Source organism: Otolemur garnettii, unplaced genomic scaffold (assembly GCF_000181295.1).
Source record: "Otolemur garnettii isolate 467f Iridium unplaced genomic scaffold, OtoGar3 scaffold00009, whole genome shotgun sequence".
NCBI lineage: Eukaryota > Metazoa > Chordata > Mammalia > Primates > Galagidae > Otolemur > Otolemur garnettii.
The window spans coordinates 37,023,277-37,026,453 of record NW_003852404.1 but is presented as its reverse complement, the minus strand read 5'-3'; the positions used below and the strand labels follow the sequence as shown (position 1 = coordinate 37,026,453).

The 3,177-nt window shown below is 36.6% G+C and overlaps 1 pseudogene; it reads right to left on the bottom strand.

The window, feature by feature from the left end:
* The window catches only part of LOC100958135, a 37,872-nt pseudogene that overhangs the window by 1,833 nt on the left and 32,862 nt on the right, over nt 1–3,177 (bottom strand).

Genomic DNA, 3,177 nt, shown 5'->3' with positions numbered 1-3,177 from the left:
AAAAAAAAAAAAAAAAAAACAAGCAAACAAACAAAATGAGGGTATAGGAGTCCTCATTGCTACTTGCTTCCAGGTCTTTTCAATGGACAGTTATATCATTCTGATGTTGACAATTTAGACAATTCAAAAATCTACAGGATTTTTACTTAACTTCATTGATCCTATATACTGCATATTTATATCTCCTTTCTTCTACACAGGAAACCCTAGTTCTCAAAAACATCAACATTATTACATATGCGTTTTATTACATGGTACACAGAGTAGTCTCAGAATACCACCTAAACAATATAATTGCTGAAATTAATTTAAAGTATTTTATAGCTCTTTTTATCTTTAAGCTGTATCTTAGTAGGAACATATCATATATTTAAAGCAATTTGACAGTTTCATCTTTTATGTTGATTTTTACAATTCATTGAAAATTATATCCTTTATAACTATAAAACTATGATGAAATATTTAGCCAGGTGTGATGAATTACACCTGTAATCTTAGCATTCTAGGCGGCAGAGGCAGGTGGATTGCCTGAGCTTAAGAGTTCAAGGACCAGCCTGAGCAAGATAACACTCCGTCTCTAAAAATAGCTGGGCACTATGGCAGGTGCATATAGCCCCAGTTACTCAGGAGGCTGAGGCAAAAGGATCACTTGAGCCCAAGAATTTGAAGTTGCTGTGAGCTGTGATGCCACAGCATTCTACTGAGGCTAGCAGAATGAGACTCTTTCTCAAAAAGAAAAATGAAATTTAGACATTAACTTTGAAATGTGCAATGGAGACACCTATTTTCACAAAATAGTTTTGGTGAATTTGTGAGCAAAAGTTTGAATATACCATTAACCTATATTACATTAAATAAAGTCCGAAATTTAAAAAATTCATGATGAAGGGGATGGGGGAAAGCATGAGAGAGAACCAAGAGGAGAGTATTTCAGTAGTGACTGAAATTTATTCAAGTAGTTTGGGAGAATTAAGCAAATATGACAATAAAAATTCAAGTTTCTAAAATAAACTTGAACTTCAAACTTTCAAATTTGAAGTACATTTCTAGGAATAAAAAGTGAGTGAGCTTTGATTCTTTTTTCTCTGATCCAAGGAGTGACCGTGTACCATGGCATTAAACATTATGTCCATTGATGTGTTGGCAATATCTGAGTCTAACTCACATTGTTAAACAGTTGAATTATAACTTCCAAACACAGTAGTAGGCCTTTAGAGATGTTTTTGATAAATGTCTTCAATTACAAAACATTATAATTAATGCCTAATAGTTAACATAGAGCTATCACTTGCTCAAAGGAATATATTGTGGTCACATAAGAGCTGGAACAGGAAACATTAAATCATGGAGTTACAAGTTAAGGCTGATGTTATCAGGAAATGGGACAAGAGGAGGGTGGAGCTAATCAGGAAGCCCTATTTGCAGCAGTTGCCATGGTGTGAATGTGTATTTATGGCACTATCTGCAACTAACAGTGGTTCATGTTTACAAATCAAATATGAATAAGCTCAAATGCAAAGTACACACTATCTAAATCCTAGTAGTGGTGTTCCAAGAAATAACAGGTTTAGCAAACAAATTAAGTCCTTATATTGGCAATTTCCATATGTGATTCTTTGTAGTGCTGTTAACCTTCCTAGGAAATCTGAATGTTATGTTGCTTAAATATAAACTACTGATGTTCGTTGGTACCAGACTTAGAATATTTGCGGTAGGATTCAATTTTTATTTTTAATTTTTTTCTTTTTTTTGAGACATAGTGTCACTATGTCACCCTTGGTAAAGTGCTGTAGCATCACAGCTCACAGCAATCTCAAACTCTTGAGCTTAAGCCATTCTCTTGCCTCAGCCTCCCATGTAGCTGGGACTACAGGCACCTGTCACAATACCCAGCTATTTTTTGCTTGCAGTTGTCATTGTTGTTTAGCTGGCCTGATCCAGGTTCAAACCTGCCAGCCCAGATGTATGTGCTGGAGCCCTACCTACTGAGCTACAGGTACCCCCCATAGGATTCAATTTTTTTTTTTGGAGACAGAGTCTCACTATGTCACCCTTGGTAGAGTGCTGTGGTGTCACAGCTCACAGCAACCTTAAACTCTTGGGATTAAGTGATTCTTTTGCCTCAGCCTCCTAAGCAGCTGCAACTATAGCCTACCAGGCTATTTTTTGGTTGTAGTTGGCCAGAGCTGGATTTGAACCCACCAGCACTGGTGTATGTGGCTGGTGCCCTAGCCACTGAGCACAGGGGCTGAGCCAGTATTCAATTTTTGTAAATACTTCTACTCATAGAGAAATGCAAATTAAAATTCCTATGAGACATACATGCCCATAAGAATGATTAAAATGAAATGCTTATTTATAATTTTCATTTGTTCCGTAGTGAAGTATTCCTCACATGTTCATAAATTATGCTTATTTATTCCTCCTTTTTCTCTAATAGACTCTGGATGGATGCCAGGGTATTTGTTATCCTTTGCTTTTCTTCTTTTCCTTCTATATTTACCATTGTTGTTTGAGTTAGGGATTTCTGGATCAACTGTTTGCCAGAATTTCCTCTAGGGGCCAGGATAACGATCCATGCTAAGAGATTCTTATTTTTCTAATGCTTATCTTTCTTTTCCATTGTCATAAAATCAACTGGCTTAGTCCAATTCTGTTTATCTTCATGATTCTTTATAAAGCCTTGCATCTTTGCATTTATGTACTTAACTGTTCCCAGGGGGGCCTTCTGCCACCCCTTACCCTATTCTTGGATCTTCTTTGCTAGACATAAAGGATATGGTTTTTGTCCTCCAGAGGGGATCGCTCATTTTTAGGAAGCATATGCTTTAGTGTGTGGCTTTGTGATATCTGTTATTACTGGGCTCTGTCTTGTGAGCTTTCCTTCCTTTGTGTATCCTGAGTAATTACTCTTTTTGTCATGTGAACTTAGCAGTTTTGCTGCTGGAAGCCACACCAGAATTGCAAACGTGTTTAAGAACAGGATGTACAGAAAGGTTTTAAAAATGATAAATGTGAGGAATCAATGGTAAATATTCAGTCTTCCAAAATAGGGCTTTATAATCAGCAAGAACTTCTGTAATTAAAGATAGCAGGTGCATTGGGAGAGTTAGAGATAGACATTTTAGAATGCGTTGGGTAGGGAGGCACCCAGAGGTGACAGATTAAAAAAAAAAA